Here is a 22,949-nt window from a genome sequence, read left to right as displayed (position 1 = left end):
ACACATTTGTTCTACATAGGGAGGGCAACCGAGAAAGGTAGAAGGGTTTGGAGCAGGGACAACATGATGGGCCTAGGGAGATGGGCCTCCAAGTGTTTCCTGCATTATATGCGGGGAGCAAGGAGGATTTTTAAAAAAAATACCATTTACTTAATTATTATTGTTGTTTTACAGGTTCGGTTCCAGGCACAGCAGTCATTGGGATATTGTTATGGATAGTAGGGCATTTGTTCGGTAAGTGGGCCGAAAGGCATGTGAGGAAGAGCAACAACAGCTCAAATTTGGGTCTCGACTCCAACATGTTTTAAGTGCCCTGGTATTGGCAGAGGGGGCATGTGATGGATGGAACTTTTACCTTGTTTAAATAGGTTGCAGGTAGGAGGGAAGTACCCTGATGTGGTGTTGGTGCATTTAGGCAAGAATGACCTAATGATAGACAAAGGAGTGGCACTGATGAGAGCGATGATGGACAATTTACTTGAGGAACAAAAGCAGTGGTCAGGTTTTCACATTGTGTGGACAGAGTTCATACCTAGGAGAGTATGGTGTGGGGACACCAAGCCGGCAACCATAGAGAAGGCGGAGGAGGAAGATTAACGGAGAAATGAGGACCTTTGCCAGGGAGAGAATTATCATTAGAATTGAGCATGCAAACTTCAGCTACGATGCCTTGGAATTTTTCATCGTTCATACTATGGTATTGAGTTATATTTGTTGCAGGTACAGGACGTAGTTGCCAAAGTGTTGAGTGTCCATTACTGACCATCAGAGGGGTGGGGGTGCAGAAAAAGTCATGTATGTGCCAATTTCTAGTTGGCAGTTGGCTGAGAAGTTAGCATGGGTTAGCCAAGTTTATTGTTGTTGACAGTGGCAATCCAGCCTGTAAGCAAGTTCACGCCTGGATGAGGCTGGAAGGTTAGGATTAATTAGGAAGTTAAGTTAGTTAGAGGTTAATAATAATAGTAATAGTAAAACTGTATGGGAGGTTAAAGGTCTCAATTGCTGAAGATCAGCCCAGGAGGAAGTAGAGACTAGCAGGTTTAAGTTTTGTGAATGGGAGGGACATTTAGTGGTGGGGATAGTTTGTGTGTATAAATAGGAGGTATCCCTGACTAAAGTTCCTAAATCGGTATCACTATACTGTTTGAAAAGACAAAAATGTAGGAACATATATGACAAGTGGACTCATACTGACACCATGTAGTACTAAATATGGATCAACAATTCATTGCATTATATAAAACTGAATGCTTTAACATATAGTTAAAAAATTCTTTATTATAATTTTATTATATTGCCATGAATCTAACCTACTAACATTCATTGGTTTAGATGCAGCAATTATACTCTTGTTGTGCACATTGTGCTTTTTGTGTGTCACAATACAGTACAGTTTATATATACAATTAATCAATAGATCATAGCATACATAATTACAAAAATTACTGATTATTGTTCAGAAACATGGCTAGAAATTGGTTATGATTGCTACGGCGTTTCGGCTATCAGCCTTCATCAGAAAGCCATGATGTGTATTCCAAATGTACCTATACAATGTACCTATACAGACTCGTAGGAACTGGCCAAATGGAATGCTGGATTTTTGTGTCTTAGGATGGTAGCTCGTGTAATGTAATAATGTATTACGAGCTGTGGGCTTTCCATACCTGTCCACATTCAGACCATTATCCTTACTTCGTATGCTGATATCTAGAAATTCTACTTTGGTTTGACTAGATGTTGCGGTGAAGAAGATGTTTTCGTCACATAAGTTCAGCCACGATTCAAAGGTGGAAAGAACTGCTCATCGGTAGCGGATTTTGCTAAAAAAGCAGAAGATATGAAAATCAAATTTATAACCCGAGGTTACCCCAAACGTCTAGTTCGTGACTCATACAAGAGAGCAAGATTTTTTGATAGACAACATTTGTTGACCCATCAACCAAAAGAGCCAAACTCTAAATTGGTATTTGTAACAAGGCATTCTGCAATGAATGCCAAAATACAACAAATAATCAATGCGAACTGGCATATTTTGAATGCCACTAGACCCAAGGAACAACTGCTACCTGAACCAGTTTTTGCCTATAGGAAAAACAAAAATATCAAAGATCTAGTAGTGAGGTCAAGAATGCAAACAAAAAACACTGGCCAGACACAAACATCCCTAACCGGACAAACTCCTGTTATAGGCAATTACAAATGCCTTTCATGTGCTGCATGTGAATTCGCAATTGAGACCAAAATTTGGTCCTTTAATAATGTATCTATACAGACAAAAACCTTGACAAATTGTAAAACCACTAATGTGGTATATTTGTTACTATGCCCATGTAATAAAGGGTATGTTTGCGAAACTGCACAGATGATGCCAACTCGGTTGTCGGAACATAGGTCCGCAATCCAAACTGGGAAAATTCATGCACCTCTAGTTAAACACTACCTGGAAGCAAAACATGATGCCAATGAGATACGTTGGCTCATACTCGAAAAAATTTGTAAATCGTCAGGTACATTAAGTACACAAATACAGAAATGCAGAGAACTGTACTGGCTTTTTATCTTGAACACTTATGCCACAGGAATAAATAATGAGGTACCCTGGGAGCAGGTGCTAAAGTACAACTGTGGCTAAACCAATAATTTCTTCTCTAATTTTTTTATTTTTTAATCTATTTCGATCGATTCTGATTGTCCATAAATTGTAGCAAAATTCTTCTCACTTTCATTTGCCATCCGACAATGAGAATTTGTCAATGATAACCCAATTGACTGTTCAAAAATAACTGTTTAAACCAAGTATACTTTACAATATCATAAAGTGAAAACGTCATTGACCCATACATAGAGGAAAAAGTGTGTTGTTTTAGTGTAACAGAGAGTACCATTAAGCATGGAGTCAGTCCTCTAATGCGCTATGAAAAGAACACATTAATAGGCGACATTGCATTTATCCAACACTATAAGATGGCCGCGAGAGAGATACCAGAAAGCGAAACGCACCCATACTCTCTCTTGCTTTCCTATAGATACATTTCCGGGCCATGGCAGTAGAACTTCCGGTCCACATACGACCAAATGCGCACGCCGGCACAAAATATAAAGAGGAGTCTCATTAGACTGCAAACCTAGCTACCGACAACTTGTCAATGCGCCTTGGACTCCGTGACCAGATCCCCTTATTGGAAGACGCTGCCAAGCATAACCTAAGATAAATACCCTCTCTCAGCACATTACACGGACTATCATATGCCCTAGCTGCTGCAACCATTACTAAAACAAGCTGCGTGCTTTTTCTCGCCCTTTGTAAAGGTGTGCCTTTCCCAGCTGTAGACCAGAAGAAGGGACACAAGATAGAGCCTTCACACACTAAGGTAATTGCACTCGACAGGATGGCAATAGGCTAATTGTTCCTAACTGTTTTTTTTTTATCCGTCTCCACCCCTTCCTCATCTTCTTGTCCCTTTGACAGCAACAATTACGATGCACTATCTGATATGAATCAATACGGAGAAACAAATGAAACCACACATTGTTGTGCCGTTAAGGTAATGTGGACCTTACCTAGTATTCAATATATAGGTCCCTCAGAACACATAGACTCTGGAACTAACGTAAGAGTAGGCACTTAATGAAAACTCTCAGCATTTAATACACAGTTTAACCTGTTTCCCAATATACATAGCCGACATCACAATATACATCGCTGTGACGATATTTCTTTCTATCAGTGTGCTATATAATGCATCTTTTATGCACAGACTGTCGTTCCGTAGAAGTTTCATCTACCTTCCATTTGCTGTGAATATGCACAACATAATATATCCCTTCCCCTTTTCCTTTCCTCTGCTGCAGTTCCATAGAACATAGAGGAATAAGGAAAGCAACATATTTACAAGCCCTATGTGTGCGGCAAGCTTTAAATGACAGCCATCATAGCACCAGGTACAAGACAACTGAAAGATGAGATAAGTTAAATGTGTCTTAGATATTTATCTTAATGACACCCTTGTTATGTTCTCCTCACAGTGCATGCTGATTATTTTGCGCTCTAGCTTGAATAAACTACTCGGCAATTGCACGAACTACAAGGTGATTCTAGAGTCCCCCTCTACGTATTGCAGCTGCAATACTAGATAGGTAAGGAACAAGAATGAAATAAAGTAATGAATACTATACCCTTATTCTAATTTACATTAACACCAATTTAAACTCCCAGCTATCCTGACTATTTCTCAGCATGTTTTGCCCAACTACTTTCTTCCCTCCTTCCTTCTTTTCCCCCTCTCCCTCCCCCTTTTTTAACCTAATTCATGACTATATCACACCTAATCCTTTGCTCCTCTTCTATCAGTTTCTATTCTCAGAATATATAGATGATAACTAGCTAGAGAGAATGCATATGATAGGGAAGGCTTGGGTAACTGGAACCTCAGATGAACTGTAAACTATCATGACAATTACAATTGGGGCTCAGGAGGGGTTTTTACACCCCCATGTATTATGCATCAGAGTAGTCTCCTGTGCACACAATAAATTGCTATTATGTGATTTGCTTGCACTAGTGTGTGTAAATGTATATTTGTATATAGAGTTTTTAACAAATGTAAATAATAGATTTAGTGTAATGAATTCACATGTAAAACTGTAAGTAGGACTATGCACTGACACTGATATGGATTTTTGTATATTTGGTTATTTTGTATAGGTACATTTGGAATACACATCATGGCGTCCTGATGAAGGCTGATAGCCGAAACACCGTAGCAATCATAACCAATTTCTAGCCATGTTTCTGAACAATAAGCAGTAATTTTTGTAATTTTGTATGCTATGATCTATTGATGAATTGTATATATAAACTGTACTGTATTATGACACACAAAAAGCACAATGTGCACAACAAGAGTATAATTGCTGGATCTAAACCAATGAATGTTAGTAGGTTAGATTCATGGCAATATAATAAAAATAATAATAAAGAATTTTTTGACTATATGTTATAGCATTCAGTTTTATATAATGCAAGGAACTGTTGATCCATATTTAGTACTGCATGGTGTCAGTATGAGTCATATATGTTCCTAAATTGTTGTCTTTTCAAACAGTGGTGGGGATAGTTCAACATAGATAACATATTTCTATGGTGAGGTTTCAGTGTTGTACAGGTAAAAGGACCAGGGTTTATATATGTGATGGGCACCTGTTTCAATAAAAGCAAAAATGTTCACACAAATCCAGTATTAGTGGTCTGTGCTGCTCCCCCTATTCCCTAGGAAGGTAGTAGACCATTCCGGCTACTATTTACAGAAATGGGTTACTGCAGGAATTCTGTAAGTAAGATGGAAATTCCCTGGGTTTGTCTTAACCAGCTGCTTGCTAATCTCCCCCCTTGTTGTAATAAAGTTGATAGTACTTGACACGCAAATCCAATAAGTGCCGGTGTCAAGGCGTGCTACCAGTGAAATAGGATGATGTCCACCAGCTCTTAGCTGGTGGAAGCTCCGCTTGTCCCTTTCCCCTGGAATAAAGGGGTCTCCAGGGCTTCTATCCGGACTGCTATTCAAGAAGGTCAGGCAGGGTGGGAGAAACCCCACTCACCCCTTACTCATAGAAGGATATTGATCTCTTCAACCTCTAAAATGTTGGGTATCTCAGTAACCCATTGAATTTACTACCCTACAGCAGAGGTGTGTCACCACCAACTGCCAATAGGGGAGTCCAGGTAATTTCCTTGCTGTTACCCCATGAAATGGGATTTCCACTCCATATCCCTGTGGTGTCTCCCAGCACTTTGTTCCTCCATGTGCAAATGGAATATCACCATTATTTCAAAGATCCTGTCACCATATAATTGGCAGGTAATATCATCAATGCTGTGGTGGGATTGTGGTAGTGGCACAGTTACCATGGTTAATGCAAGATGCATTTTGAATTGATAAGTTGCTAATGCAGGTACTCTGCGATTTCAAAATATGCATGTGTCTGAGTATTTATATAGCGCACATCAGGCATTTTCTTGTGATCCTTTCCTCAGTATATTCACTTTCACCTATATTTGGCAATCTTAGTTCAGAAGCTTAGAATATATTATTTGATCTGCCAGTTTAACAGCAGCGCTCCTGTATTTTATGCTGACCTGCAGGCCCTGTGATCCTGCAGGGTTATAGAATGCACCACTTTATGTTGCTTCTCTGAAGTTTGTCTCAGACTGCAATCAGAGATTCTCAATTTATGAATGTCAAAGTCATATAGAACATACATGGAACTTACCAGTCATACTGGAAGCAATACAACATGAACATTTATTCCAGGCTATGCAATACCTTATGAATTAATGTTTGCAGCTCTATCAGTTGGATTTTGTCATTTGGGAAGCACTGTTTGTCATTTGTCATTTCTCCTAGTTCATTCTACAGAGTCTTTGTTCACTTGTAAATGGAGTCATGCCAATATATAAAGTGTCCTCCTTGATATCATTCAAACAACATTATTTCTCTTTTTTCCATAATAGGAACATTTTATATTTAATTATATCAGATTATAATCATATTTTATTACGTTTTGTGGCTTCTTTGTCTTCTCTGTCTTCAACATAACACAAATCAACTGAGATGAGATGCTCAAACTTTTCAACTGTAGATTCTTATTTCTTTCTTACCTAATTAAAGTTCTTGTTCTGAGCTCTGGAGAATGCTTCTTGCTTGCCCACTCCCTCTCCTCTTCATCCCTACACTAGGATGCTAGGGTATCCCTTTGTTATGGTTTTATTTTTGAGGTATTGAAGAAGTCTTGCTATGCCACACTAAATAAGATTCGAAGCTGGTTAACAAGTGAGTGGCTGTCATAATTACCTATAGTGCCATTCATTTCTCAAAGTCCATGTCTTCATATCACAGTCCTTGGATTCCTTTCCATCCCTAAGGACCTGTTTCAGCTTCTTCCACATTAGATATTGTTTGGTAATGTTAGTGGTGGTGACAGTAATGGTAATGGTTGTGAGAATGGTTTTAGTAGTAATAATATTGGTTCTAGTAATTGTGGTGGTGGCAGTGGTGGTTGTGTTGATAATAATGGTCCTAATGATGATTGTGATAGCAGCAGTAATGTTAGTAGTGATGGTGGTAATTCTGTTGGTAATGACAGTAATGGTGGTGGTGGCAATAGTAGTAATGGTGGTAGTTATGATTATTTCAATAGTGGTTATGGTAGAGGTGGAGGTGGTAATGGGGGTTGTGGTAGAGGTGGTGGTAGAAATGGTGGTAGTAGTAATAGTGGGCGCATTGATCAAAGAAGCATACATGTGTAAAAAAAATGCAAGCAATTAGATTGCTATTTAAATTTCAGGCTAGCACTCAAATACCGGCACCGACTTTAAAAAATCATATTGCACGGAAAAACATTCAAAGATTACTTTATATACATTTCTTGTATGACATTGTTTAGCGGTAAAATAGACCCTCTATATTTTAAAGAGTTGGTAACAATATGGCTCTAGACAGCTGTGCTATTAAGTCAGATCTAAAAAAGGGTGTTGATATGGATAATGTTGTTTTGAAGGTGACAAGCGGATTGCCTGGTTGAGGATTCTTCTATTTCTATATGGACTTTGACAAGTAAGATTGGTGAGGTAGTAACATATGGATTACTTACCAGTAATTTTCATTACTCGGATTATTCCTTCCACATCACAGTACTTACTAAAATGAGAAGAAAGTATCAACTTCTGTTCTCAGCACTCCCTATCCAAGTCTCTTTCTTTCTTATTTTTATCCATGACATTACACCCTTTACCTCGTAAAATGGGCGACTGCCTCTCAAACTTCCTGTTGTTTTGTAACCCAGTAGACAGATAGAGCCTGAAAGGCCAATTGGAAGTGAGGGGATAAAGCACATGCTAAGATATGGTGGGAGAATCAGAGTAAGGAAAGTTACCAGTAAGTAATCCACACATTACTTCCTGATCTCTTTTATCATCACGGTCCATACTTAAATGAAGATACGCCTTCATTAAAATCCAAGAATAATAGAAGAACATTCCACACAAAAAACAAAAGAACTTCTACAAAATACTAGCTTTCTTAAAAACAACCCAAAGAAAAAAAACATGTCAACTGACTGATTTAGTTAACCTACAACTTTTATGTGTTACAACTTCTTTTAAACGGATATTTGAACTAAATAGATAGCTAATTTTCTTGATCTAAATTCAGTATTTAATCAACAATAAAAGTGAATGCAAAGCCCAAATAGCCGCTCAGCAATTGTGCACAATGTGCTCACCAGCCCACTCTGCCTCTGAATCTGCCATTCTTCTAGTTGAACTTGCTTGAATTGATTACAGAAAGACATTTTCTGTTCTTTGATAGGTTAAAGAAATCACAGACGTAAACCAGTGAATTGAAGTGGCTTTAATTGACTTGTGTCCCATTTTTGAGGTATCAAAATAAAAAAATGAACTTTAAGAGTCCCAGCCTTCAGCAGATCAGTGTAAATATATCTTAATTTCTTTTACCACTTGTAAAAGATGAAACCTTTGACCTGCCTCAGTGACTGTATTCAGACACAAAACTGGAAACTCAGAGAAGATTGGGGGATGAAAGAAGCAGAGGTTCATTCAGCTTCCGCAAAACAAAGTTCATTAATCAGGAAAAGGGAGATGGGGTAATGAACCACATGTATCGATATAACAGAGTCTCAGGGAAAGTCATCTCTGAGAACCTTAACCACACATTCAAGGTTTAGGGTGTATATTATCTCCGCTCATCTGGTATGGTGGATAGTAACATCAATGGGCCTGTCACTTGAATGTTCCGTTCTCCAAGTGGCCGCTGTCCTCCACCAGGAGGGAGACTGTCTGGATGTTGACAGTAGTGAAAAGATAAAATGATCTCCTCTCCTATCTAGATGAATTTTATTGAACAGAAAGAATCAGGATAGGGATAAGCTTAAAAATAAGGAGGCAGTGTTCAGTGGATAAGTAACTGGTCTACAATACCTAGTGATAAGGTCAACATGTTTTGACCTGAAATTACCCCTATGGGTCTGTTGCCCTTCATCATCACCAAGGAAGTGGAGAGTCTGAAGTTTTGAGCACTCCCCACAGAGTGTGGGCAAGAATATTTACTTACCACTCTTCGTCAATGAGCAAATTCTACTCATGGCTGGTCTGTGCTGTAAGCACAGACTTTGGCCCATAACTGTAAGAAAATCAGAAAAGTTAATCGTATCTATACACATAGGGCCCCATTAGGATGGCGGGCGGATTGCCCCGCCAGGCTGGCGGTAGCCACCGCCAGCCTGGCGGGGGAAATCCGCCCGCCATCTTTCCCTGTATTCCCCCCCACCATATTAGAATGGCGGGGGGACCACAGCGGAGCAAAACACCGCCCTCCACTTTTCCGCCCCGGTCGCCTTGCGGCCGGGGCGGAAAACGAGTAACATGCAGGCGGTGTCTGTCAGACACCGCCCGCATTATTACAATGGGCATTTTACAATGCCTTTCCGTGGCGGCATTGCCGCCACGGAAAGGCATGCGGTGTTCACTCTGGCGGCCCCCTGTGGGCCCCCAGGGTGAAGGCCAAAGGGGGGTGGCACACGGGGGGTACCTGTGGTACCCCCCTGCATTTACATATAAAAAAGCGGTAGGCACCGCGCGGTGCCTGCCCCTTTGATTATGTAAATGCTGAACAGCATTTTTAGTATTGTGGCGGGCGGAGCACAGAGCTCCGCCCGACACAATACTAAAAATACAGGATGTGCCCGCCACAGTGGCGGGCACATCCTAAGCCTGCGTGCGGGACCAATTTCCAATAGGATGGCGGGCGGGCAAAGCCCGTCCGCCATCCTAATGGGGCCCAAAGTGTCATACTAAGAATTTGCTGATTCCCTATTCACTCAGTGAGACACTAATGGAAAAATAACTATAAGATTAATTAGCATATGTAATATAGTAATGAAGACGTAGAAAACTGAAACATTTGCCCTTAGCAAAGTAACATTAGGCTGCCCCTCTAATACTCAGTGGTATCTGCATGATTCTAAGCAGTGTGTGCCTAAGTGGAGAAAACATGATGTAACCTGCTAATACCGAACTGTATCTGCAATGATTTAGGTGGAATGTATGTTATTAGATATTTACATTATCTGAATACTAGTGCTCTAATTCAATATTTGAAAAACTGATGGAAAATGTGTGCGCATTCAAAGGTGTTTTATTTAAAAGTTATGAACAGCAGGAAAGCGATATGCATTATTCCAAAGAAATTATTCTAGTGGAGATTCACAGGTGTACCAATCAATAATTTCTATACTCTTTGAAAACATGTGCGTGCTTAGAAGAGTATTTCTGAACAAATAGGAAAGAGAAAGTGAAAGGGAAGGCATGGCTTGGCAGTTCGGGCTGGACTGTTCCCATGAGGCACAGGGTCAGACTGATTTGCATATAGCCATGTCTGAACTGGGGTGACAGAGTGGGCTAAAGAAAGGTGATGGATTAAACCCAGATCTTTTGACTGGGTGTGAGTGTTTGATTGGTTCAGATGCTCCATCCATTACCACCCCTTTTGTACCACTTTTGGCCGCCATAAGTGTGGTAGGGTATGCTCAGACGTGAGTCCCTTGCTCACTTTGCCAATGGATTCAAGCAAGCCGGGCTGAAGACGGCTGGAATGCCAAAAACCGGTCTTCGGAAGCTTGTTTCCGGTCCAGGGAAGGCATGGCCTGGCAGTTCGGGCTGGATTGTTCCCATGAGGCACAGGGTCAGACTGATTTGCATATAGCCACTATACACCCAGTTACCACCCATAGAGCCACTCACATTGCCACTCACTCTACTCATCCATACAGCCACTGGCATACCCACTCACTCACCAATACAGCCACACACACCATCTCACTCACCCACACAGCTACTCACACACCCACTTAAACACCCATTATACAACTCACACACCCGTACACACAAGGATACATACAGTAACATTGCCACTCGCATAATGTATATTGGAAGCACTATCACCCATTAGTAGTGCACCTAGTATACAAATTAACTTTTGTCGAAGGTTTGTATATATGATTAACACCCATAACTCCCAGAAATACTTTTAGTCACTTGATAATGTCATGAGTGATGTAATATGTGAGGTAATAGGCAGTGCATTGCAGGGGCATAAGTTATAGTTGGCTCAGGTGACTATAACTGCTGAATTTCATTGGTTGTGTGCTAGTGAAATCTGAGCCTTACTATAACGTCCATGTAACCTTTGGTTTTTTCAATGAAGGATTGTATATATATATCACAGAATCCGTAGTTGGGCAGCAGCAAAATCTCTACGCTACTTCCACAGCAAACATGGACACAAACCAGTAGATAAGTGCAGATTTCTTTATTTGTTGCAGTATGTCTCCATAACGTTTCGGCTCGTCCGAGCCTTGGAGATATATATATAAAAAACCAATGATATTCACTGAAAAAACCATAGGTTATAGACCATATATAGTTAGGGATTAGCATTTACAAAACCTTATTTTACTCGCATAAAACCATTGAAATTTCATATATAGTTAGTTGCACTAACTATATATCGCGCACCCGCAATCCACTGCTGATGATGTCACATATTACATCATTCATGACATGGTCAGTGACATCACTGATGACATCACTGATGACATCTCAAATGACGTCACTGATGACATCACTGATGACATCTCAAATGACATCACTGATGACATCTCAAATGACATCACTGATGACATCTCATTTGATATTACTGATCATATCACTGATGATATCATTCATGTGATAATACGATGAACCTCTTCAGACTCTAATATAACCTTAGATACAATCAGTGTAAACAGACACTCACAGACTGTCACTCATCCATGGAGTTACTCACACACCTAGTCAGTCATGCAAAGAATCAATCACACCTCCATTTCCTCAACTATACAGTTATACACACCTTACTTATTCAAACATATACTAACACACATTTACTCTCTTATACAATCCCTGATACAACTTCACAATGATCCATACAGCCACTCACACATTCACTGGCTCTCATGCACAGTTATTTATATATGTCAACTCTCACATGTACTGTGTTTTACATATGTACTTACTTTGACATGTAGCACTAAGATATCCATTCACTCACCAATAGACTCATGCACACAGTCAACCGCCCATACAGCTGTTTCCACATGCACTTTTGAACCCATACATCTAGTGAATCCACTGCTCACACATCTATGCACAGAGTCATACACCTCCCAGCCACCCACACACACACTCAGTGTCCCATACAAATACTTGGGCAACCAATCAATAACCCATATAGTTACTCATATAGCTACTGATCAACACATGCAGCAGTTTACAGAACAACAGACATAATGATGCACAAATTAAAACAGTTTAGTCACTAACCCATGCACTCAGTGAGACACATTTAATCACTCACTCATACAGTCAGTCATGCACCTACTAAATCCTTCATCCAGACACTTATACATCCACTCATTCTTCAATATGTAAGACATATTTACACTTTACAGAAACATACAGTCACTGGATGTTGTCATCAGTGATGTCATCAGTGATGTCACTGACCATGTCATGAATGATGTAAAATGTGACATCATCAGCAGTGGATTGCGGGTGCGCGATATATAGTTAGCGCAACTAACTATATATGAAATTTCAATGGTTTTATGCGAGTAAAATAAGGTTTTGTAAATGCTAATCCCTAACTATATATGGTCTATAACCTATGGTTTTTTCAGTGAATTTTCAAGGTTTTGTAAATGCAAATTCCTAACTATAAATGGTCTATAACCTATGGTTTTTTCTGTGAATTTCATTGGTTTTTTAAAAGCTAACATCTGTAGCTGTAAAATGTATTCTTCTTTAAATCCCAAAATATATTTTAGATGTTTATTGATAATTTTTTTTTAAATATTTTTTTTCTTCGCTTCCGGTAAGCGAACCGGGAAGCTTTCCGTTAGCTCAACTTGATGCGGCGACCTAGTCCGCGAACCGGTAAACGTTTCGTTAGCGCAACTGTGACGCGTCGCGGAAGCGCGACGTATCACGTTGTCGCATAATGCGTCTTATGACGCGCCGCGTTAGCGCTCCCGGAAGTGTTCCGGACCGCGAACCGGAAACGATCCGGGACGCGGCGCGCACCGCGTAACGTAAGCGGAAGAGGTCATGTGACTTGTTTATCGAAACTTTTCATTGGTTCATTTCACTTTTGGTTTCCAAATGATGTATGACTAGGTCATGTGACCTAAAAATAACACTTTTCATTGGTTCAGAACTTTTGCTTTTCCCAAATCATGAAAACCCCTCCTTCTTTCCTCACTCTGACTTTCATCTTGGTGAGAGAAAGACCATTTTTCTGTACTTCAACAATGGCTTCTATCCTTGCTTCAGCTGGTGGACCCCCACCACCACCTCCACCTCCTCATGAGAAGAGAGGACCACCATCTCAATTCATCTCTAACAGAGAGGAGGAAGAGGATGACCTTGAGGAAGAGGAGACAGATGAACCAGAATTTATACAGGAGCTGCCCCGTGTTTCCCGACGCAAAACAAGTTTTATATGGCAGTTTTTTTCAATCCCTCGAGGGGAGAAGAAGGTCAATGCGAAGTATGCCACCTGCCTAATTTGCAAATACAAATTATCTAGAGGCACAGACAAAAAGTATAGTATGGGCAACTATACTATGCATCGCCATATGGCCAGGTGGCATCCACTAAACTACAGCCGGGCAGAGTTGCGTGACCTCCAAGATAATCCCCCGACAACTCCTGTGGCCAGGTCAACGTCAACTATCTCTTTAACAGGAAGAGAGGCACAGGAAACCGTGCCAAACATACAGCAAAACTTCAAACACATGAAGTTTACCTGCATATATTGTGGTGCTCTGCTCTCATGTGGGAACATGAGCGTGAAATTAATCAACATTGCGTACGAAAACCACAAGTGCCCTAACCCACCCAAACAGTAATTTGCTCCTGTTGAGCCCTTTTCAATGCCTGTTTTTTGTTGTTTCCCCTCCATGAAAAACACAAAAAAAACATAAAACTGTTCTAAAAATACATAAAAAACAAAAAATGTTCAGAAAAAAAACACAAAAAAAACAACAAAAACATAAAAAAAAAGTTCTTTTCAGAACTACCTCCCCTTTCAAATAAAATTGCTAGAATGTTTAGCACTCTGGCAAGCTCTATTTCTTTTGGTTCGCTTTCCGGTTCGCTGCCCGGTTCGCGAACTTGAAGCGAACCAAAAAAATATTTAAAAAAAAAAAAGAAGAGTTAGTATAAGGGAAGTAAACAGTGAGTAATGTTAAAAGAAAGACAGCTATAGGGAGTAAACCAGAAATACTGTTTAATAGATCTATTTATTAATTCTGGATGACGATAAGGTGTGATCTCTCCTGAGGTTTGTTTAAGGTGAGACCTACTCAGGGTTACAGATCAATTTTACACTTGTTGAAGAATACAGAGCAGATAATGCATGTGAAGGCCTACCAATGAAGTAAGTCATGTCCTCTTATTACATCATTCATGACATGGTCAGTGACATCATCAGCAGTGCATTGCAGGTAAAAAGAGTAGAAAACATTTACCTTATAATTCTTGTTACCTTTTTAAAATATTTTTTCATACTTTCAATCTGTAAAAGAGAGAACAAACATTTCCAAAAATATTACAACATGTATTTAAAAATTAGAAAAGAAAAGGGAAAAGGTTCAAGAAGAAACAGTTTTTCAACAACTTTAACATTTACAGAAGCCTCTGCTTCTCTACGTCCCCTACACAATCCTAAAGATATATATTTTAAACAAACAGTATCTTCATGCTGATGAACTGAGGCCTATTTTGGAACATGGTGCTTCTTTTGCACTGCTGATGTCTCACAATAGTGATGCAATAGCAGCGCAAAAAAGATGTAAAGCCATCATAAAATTGTGTCTAACATTTTAAATGATTGTTTCAGGATGCAAATAAGATGTGTGCTTTCAAGAGCTTTCTTTGAGGTGAGGCCTATTCCTTTTTTTTTTAAAAAACAGTACCCAGAAGTACAGCACTGTAAGCATTAAAATTGACACTTACAGAAGACTCAGTTTCTCCATATCTACCTCACATTTCTAAATGTATATCATAAGTACAAAAAGCAGAACATTAATTATACATGTTAAATGGTTTATTTTTGCTGTTCAGAATGTATCAAATTTCACTTAAATCAGTGACTTGAAGGTATTCATCATGTAACAGCGGGGAAAAAAAAACACAATCAAAATGATTGTGTTTAAAAAACCCATACAACCTAAGAAATCTGAATTCAAAACTCCTTAAAATTAACTTACTTTCAATGACGTCGAAGGATGTCCTATGAACAGCGTCCACTCTGTTGTGCTATAAATATTTTCAGCCCGCCACTTTCTGAAAGAAAACCTCCATCGTTTTGAAAAATATGTTACATACAAGAAAAGACTTCTCACATTCTACCACATGTTTCCACTAGGCCAAATCATGTTGCAGCAATTCAAAACTCTTGTAATTCTTCCAATCAAATCCCGTCATTTTCTATTTTCGCAACTTTCAAAAAGAAAAAATTTAAGATTATTTTCACAATCCTGGACTACTAATATCTTACCCTTCTTTGTCACTCATGTTCTCCTTTTGCCTATGACACTGATACTGCTTACTATGAAGCAGACTTACTTGCATCAGGTTTATATAGTTGGATTTTTAAATTGACATTATAATTAAAAGTTTTGGACCAATAATCTAGACAGCATTGCAGACTTACATTCCCTCTACTTGATGAACCTTTTGCAATTCCTCACAGGAAATCCCGAGATTCTTTCTTTAAAATTTTGGTTTTAAAAACACCAGGTAAGAATTTTTAAGGTCAAACAGCAATTTTTTTTTGAAAGTTACAACGGAATCATTGCAGAATGACCAGCCGTTTCGAGACTTTAAATAAGCTGTATAATGTCCTGATGTTGTTGAAGGACCATCGTGATAGATAATTGCTACAGTTACAAAAGTCCTTCCTGATATTGACAGCTGAGAAGCCACAATTTTTTTTATTAAAGTTGACAATTTTGATCCATCAGGCCTACATCGTTGGATCATTAAAATGACATACTGGCCATATCTACGTATAAATAATGTTGACATCATTTCAGATTTACATTGGCTACACTCCATGCTGTGATCCGCTGCATTTACTAGTTTATTAAAGGAGACTGATTTACTGTCTGGCAAAGTTAAATATATAAATCTTTCTGAGTCTACACTAGTAGTACTTGATACCATACAGTTCTCGCAGTCATGCTGCCATTGATAAGAAAGCCCAAACAGCTGATCTACATCTACACCCTCATCTTGCAATACATCAAGCATATACATTAAAAACTCCTGACAATCTTGCTGATTATTTTCAGAGAAGTCTGTTTGACCTGAACATTCATCTTACAGATAACGAACTTCAGACACACTTTCTACTTTTGTTCGATCAGTGCTACATTTCTCGAAAACAGAATTCAACAAACAGCATAAAATTTGTTCTGAATTCAACAGAATCTGTTCTTTTAAACTCTCTAGTGAAAAGAGAACATTAACCACTACATTTGCATAGCAGTTGACACCAGAACTGTTTTCAAATTGAAAACCGACAACATCTTCAACAGAATCCACTTTCTTTCTGCTAACAATTTTCGGTTCATTGACTTTTGGTCTTTTTGCTACAACCTCCCTACTATTACTGATATTTCTACGTTTCCGGCCTACCACACGTTTCTCAAACAAAGGATATTGAGGCAAATGTGGCGCATACTCTCTTCTTAACCTATTGTATTCCTTAACACAATCTAGATCCGCACAAATGTTTGTGACATCACAGTCAATCAAGTGCAATCCCGATAAAGTTCTAACTCGTGACAATGCCACATATGCCATACCCTCCTTGAACACAGAACTGCCAATATTCACCAAAGCACTGTCTACACTTGAACCTTGCGATTTATGGATTGTCACCGCATATGCCAAGCAAACAGGAAACTGTTTACGGCGAACATATAAGTCTTTAACAAGCAAAAACCTAGCAGAACAACGACCAATTAGCTGTACTTCCTCAATGCCATCAAATTTAATTTTTAAAAATTCTATTCCATCTCTATTTCAGTATTTCTCAAAATCAACAACATTACCCATTGATCCATTTACCAGACCTCTTTCAACATGTAAATTCCTTCTCCAAATGATTCGGCAATTTAAACACACATTCAAAGTCTTTTCAAAACCCGCTGTTTTAGATATAGTCTTCTCTAATGAATCCAATTTTGATTTCAAATTCTCTGACAAAATAATTGTTGATCCCATATGCTCTATTTTGTCAATAGCTTCAAGTTTCACAATCTCTTGCTTTTCTAAATTCAACATTTTGTTGTTGAAGATGGCACATTCTGCAAGAGTTGGCATCAAACATATTACGGATTTCTTCTCAGTAATTGTCTGAAAAATATTCTCAGGCACAATCTCTTGTTCGGGATATAAATTTGAAAGTAATCGTGCATTTAAAGCTTCTTTTCCATGCTCGGTCACTTTTCCAATTCTAATATCTTGTAGAATATTCTTGTAATCTTCATCCTTTGCCTGACGCATATTTTCATGCAGTTCAGCATAATTGAAGTTTAACCATATATTGACGTTGCCAATGCTCCCTAGGCACTTCCTGGTATCTTCATGCGTGAGTATTTTGAACACAGGTTGACCTTTTACTGGTGTCAGCTGCAGAAGATCTCCGAAAACAATGATGTGTTTGCCACCAAATAACACATCATATTCAGTTTTAAGTACTTCTTGCATTCTCAAATGCACAAAGGCAAGCATGACATTGGAAACCATGCTTACTTCGTCAATGATAAGTAGTTTCATTTTCCTCAAGACTCTTGAAACTTCACAGCAAGCATCCCTAGATAACTTGTGGTATTGTAATTTGTTGTCATGCTCCACTGGCAGCATCAGTAGACGATGCAAAGTAATACCTTTAATGTTATGTGCTGCCAGTCCAGTAGGAGCGGTGACAACACAAGACAGCGATGACTCAGTCCTTTCCTGCAAATAACAAGAAATTGCTTTAATGAGGAAACTTTTTCCAGTTCCCGCTTCTCCACTCACGTACAGTCGGACAGGCTTCAACGATGTACATGAGCACTCTTTCTTCTCATGACTTAATCCGTGCTCAATTTGCTTGGTAACTTCATCATATATTTTCCTCTGCTCAACGTTGAGTTGTTTTTCCAAGTCTTCTAAGTTAACTGAATCCTCCTGAGCATGTGCCATGGCTCTTTCCACTTCATTCATAGCAGTGGCAGCTTCATTTTCGATAATAGGTCCTCCAAGTGGATCTTGACTCAATGAAACAGAACTCTGACTGTCCTGAGAACTGTCTCTGGCAATCTCGGCTACAATCGTTGCTTCCTGCTCAATTTCCAAAGTTAGCATTTCTTGATATTTGGGAAAAGCAGGACATTCTATGGTCTCCTTAGCAGCAGTGAAAGAGTCTTCGTAACAGAGGAAATCTCCAAGCAGTTCCTCTTCTGCACGCCAAGGCTTGAAAAGTTGCAAAAGTGCTAAATAGAAAAACTCCTTTTTTTCTGGAGATTCGCCACTCAATTTTCGATGGTTTACTAATTGGCATTTTCTTTGCTTGACCAGGCATCCCTCACTTCCAATTACAGCATACACTCCTTTCTCAATATCTTCTTTGATGTTCCTCTTGAATATATAATTTTGTAGAACCTCATATAGACAAACATTCTCAAGGTGACTGCTTCGATTTGGATAATATGTATCCAACATGTTGGTCTTCAAAATGTCGGTACTGTTTGGTTCCTTTTCTGCCAAATACTCAATTTCCCGGACAGGTTTTAGAACTCGATTTCGCGTTGCAGCAAGACCAAGACTCGCCCAAACGATACTCCTGGATTTGGCATAGAGACTTGCTGAAGACAATCGATCAGAACATTCGTAAGCTCCGATTTCTCGATGCGACAACATCTTCAGACTGAAACTGTACAACTTCTTGCTGAGGCTCTTTTCATGGGAAATGTCCTCCCACATATCCTTCAGTTCTGTCTTTTCTTTTTTGGTGATGTAAGATGTCACATACCGAGCCACAGCCATACAGTTGTCAGCCACAAACTGTATATCCATGTTAGCATTCCACATGGACAAAATCACTGGGTTGTAGTCGTTGATGTACTTGGACTCTTCGTTCCTTTTCAAATTGTATGTATTTTTGGGTGATTTCCTCGTCACATTATGTCGCAGTGAAGACATCAAACTGTTCACTCTTCCTTTAGAAATCACCGGTCGTGGAAAGTTGAAACGACATTTGGTGTAGAACTTGTCCTTGTTTCTGAATTTACGACGACAGTACTTTCCACAACGATGGCTTTGGAAACGTAGAACTTGTTCTCTTAGGTTTTTCTTCTCTGTTGCGTTTGGAACAGCACACGTAGAATACTGTTCTATGAAATTCATCACTAAGTCATCCGGATCTGTTCCAAATTTAGGTGCATCCTTGATCCACAACAACATATGTATATGAGGAGCACCTCTTGCTTGGTACTCCTTTCTCCAGAAGAAATCCAACACCTCTCCAAGAGGTGGATTCTTCTTATTTGTGATGAAAGACATCATAGCTTCAAATCTATGATTGAAGTACCTGCATACATTCACTGGATCCAAAGAACACAGTTCTCCAGGTGTCTTGAATTCAATGTTTTCAATATTTCCATTTGCCTCTCGTAGAAATTCAAGTAAGTCTTCCCAGCCATACTCGGCACAGCTCAGAGTGAGGAACCATGTCGGAGTTCCTAAGTTCCTCAGCATCATTTTAAATCACCATGACGACGGTACCAGTACTCATTAGTACCACGCTGACACGCCATGAGATTAATTAAGTGAGAATCCAAAATACTGTCTTGGACATTGACTTTATGCATAAAATCACTTGCCGAGATGTTTCGCATCTGTATACCACTTTTTAAGATGTGGTTCACTGCATATGACAGTCCAGACAGATCGCTTTCAAACAGGAGATGAAACAAATAGGGAATGCATTGACGAAACCTAGGATCTTCTGCATACAATCGTAAAGTCCGGTATTCAGATGCAGGAATTTGATGAGGTCGCTCATCATATCTTCCTCCTCGACCTGTGGGAAATAGCTGTGGGAAACACCGAGCTTCCAAACTTTCCTCCCAAACACTAATGGGACTCCCTTTGGCTTGTTTCATTTGAAACAACTCAATAGCATTCCCCATGACTTCCTTGGAATGCAAAGGATGAACACTATAATGTTCATATATTTCTTCACTTTTAGAGGCCTCTACTTTCTCAATTTGGCCAGCACACAAATCGCTATCCTCTTCATCACTTATTTCCTCTTCTGCAACATATACATTCTTATAGTACTTAATTTTTTTCTTCAAATACAATGTTGCCTTTTTGACTTTCCTAACATCCACTAAATCTTGCCATATTTTCTTATTCTTTGTCGGAACCCCATTAACCAAGATAACCAGAGGTTCCTCTTCCACTTTTTCTACTCCAATTGTGTTAATGTTTTTGTTCAAATCTAGAGGCAAATAAACAACTCTTCCCTTTAATCCTCTCTGTAAATCTGCTGGAGGCAACTTCCCTGTCTTTGGCTCCATTCTTACAATAGCCTGAAAGGGATGGATACTTTGAATCAAAATAGATTCATAAGTATTTAAATCCTTCAATTCAGAAGGAATCTCAACCAATTCCAAATTATTATGAACTGCCCTAGCAGGCATCTGGTTTTGGTTTAATTTATTACAACAATAAGTACACACACGTTGATCCGATCCCAAATCAAAATAATTTTCTACCATCAAGTATGTGGCAAAATCCTTCCATTCACTATTATTTTCCCTTTCACTTTTTGCATATAAATCCACTAACTTAGTCTGATTCTTATAATAAGTGCGTCGACAACATACACAAGTGAAAATAGGCCTCTCACTTGATTTCATCTGAAACGTGGCAATTTCCTTCTGAAAATTATCTGTACTGGAAACCTGTACATTATCTTCAACATTACCCTCTACTTCTGGGTCAATTTGAACATTCTCATCTTTACTACCAAAGTAACAAAACTCAATTTCTTCACAAATATTCTTCACATCTATTTCAGAACCATGCAAAAGAGCAGCACATAATTGTTTAAGCATAATTGCTGGACTCTTAGCATAATACAACATTCTCACTAATTTTCTCACTTTATTATGATGCACTGCTAGCATCCTGAAATGATGAAAAACACTCTGGCATACTCTCCTGGAAAGACAAGCCAGTGAATGACCACGCAAACCTGTCATTTGTCTCACTCTGCAAGGATCTAAATCTTGCAACAACTTCATTTTCTGCTTCAAACTTTTCTTATTAAATGTCCGTATAAAATCACAAAGCAAATTGATGGAAACCTGTCGCACACTGCAAATAGAACTACACTTCCAAATGTACACAGGACCCTTAGGACGTCTTCCTAAAACCTAATCACTTAGCGCCTCTTCTGTCTCTGTTGTCACAAGTTTTTCTTTTTCAACTGGACAACCATCCTTCACTTCATAAGCTCGACCACTGGTGTCAACTGCAAACACCAAATCATTATCCTGAAAATAACTCTCCTCATTAAAAAATGCCTCACAACTTGAACTATGCATCCATTCTCCGGAAAAAACTTCACAAAAGTTACTACGATTTACTACTCTCTTCCATCTACTTTTTGTTTTGAAATCAGAAATTACCTTGCTTAGTTTCCTAATTCTATTGATTACCAAAATAAACAACTTTCGCTTAATTTCAAAAGCATGATCAATAATTTTCTCTACATTTTTCTTCTTCTTATAAAATGCCACTTTCTGTTGGCCTTTCTTAATATTTTTTAATAAATTAACTATTATCCTGTTACGGAACATTCGTTTGCGAATGTCCCTAAACTGTTGTTTCCTTCTACTATCATGCACAGAGTTATCTCTTCCTCTACCAGTAACATTTTTGATGGGTCTTTCCTTTCCATTTAAATTGCTTTTCTTTTTCTGAACTGAAACATTTTTGGGATAAATACTTTTTTTACTAAAAATATTTCTTAAGAATGATTTTGTGCTCTTACCCGGAGCTTTCTTGGTGTTTTGAAAAGTATTTGGGGAAGAGGACTGCTGCAATAAAAGATCATCCTGCTGTCTTTGACGTTTTCTAGCCTTTCTAATTCGATTTTTCGTTGGCATTTTTCAAATTAAGAAAAGATCTGCAGTTGAATCTGTGGAAAAATATAATAAAAAATGTTATTAACCACTATTACCAAACAGTAAATGAATAACAGTCATCAAAAACTTAATGCCCTACTTATTATTTAACATAGCAAATCTTTTGCACCAGCACTGCATCACAAAAATGACACACAGTGGTACAAAACAGGCATACAACAATCATAAATCTCTCCCTAATATTTTAAATGATTAATTCAGGATGACGATAAGGTGTGGCCTATCTAAAGGTTTGTTTAGGCCCGGATCTTTGGACTGGGGTGAATGTGTGTCATTGATCCACATTCGGTCCATCACCTGTTTTGTTTGTTTGAGGTGAGGCCAACACATGGTTGCAGATAAGATTTTCACTGAAGAAAACAAAGGAGATAATACATGTGAAGGCCTACCAATGAAGTAAGTCATTATTTGAAATCAATTACATTTCTGGATATGTCCTGCTAGAGCTTCATAGGTTGTTTTGGGTCATATTTATAAGGCATTTGAGTGTCTATGATGTTATTTTACCCTTTTTAAATGGAAAGCGTACCTCATGGGGCAAGTTTCTTGTAAATACGCTC

The sequence above is a fragment of the Lissotriton vulgaris genome, chromosome 12 (assembly GCF_964263255.1).
Source record: "Lissotriton vulgaris chromosome 12, aLisVul1.2, whole genome shotgun sequence".
In the NCBI taxonomy this organism is placed as follows: Eukaryota; Metazoa; Chordata; class Amphibia; order Caudata; family Salamandridae; genus Lissotriton; species Lissotriton vulgaris.
Note: the sequence above shows the minus strand (reverse complement) of the source record.